The sequence below is a fragment of the Stegastes partitus genome, unplaced genomic scaffold, assembly GCF_000690725.1.
Source record: "Stegastes partitus isolate 25-593 unplaced genomic scaffold, Stegastes_partitus-1.0.2 Scaffold397, whole genome shotgun sequence".
Lineage (NCBI taxonomy): Eukaryota > Metazoa > Chordata > Actinopteri > Pomacentridae > Stegastes > Stegastes partitus.
In genome coordinates, this window is record NW_007578128.1 from 489,670 (window position 1) to 489,962 (window position 293).

The following is a 293-nucleotide window of genomic DNA, read 5'->3' on the forward strand; positions in this document are numbered from 1 at the left end:
GATGACGGCGGTGTAGAACTGAATCAACAGCTCCTGTGGCAGACCGTGTCTCCTCAGCTGTCGCAGGAAGTACATCCTCTGCTGAGCCTTTTTGAGGATGCAGCGGATGTTCAGCGGAAATGGGAGCACTTCAGGTCCTGGGTGATTGTCATCCCCAGGAGCTTGAAGGACTCTACAGCTGATGCTGATGGTGAGGGGGAGCAGTGGCGAGGGCTGTCTCCTGAAGTCTACTCTCATCTCCACAGTCTTGAGCTTGTTCAGCTCCAGGTTGTTCTGGCTGCACCAAAACACCA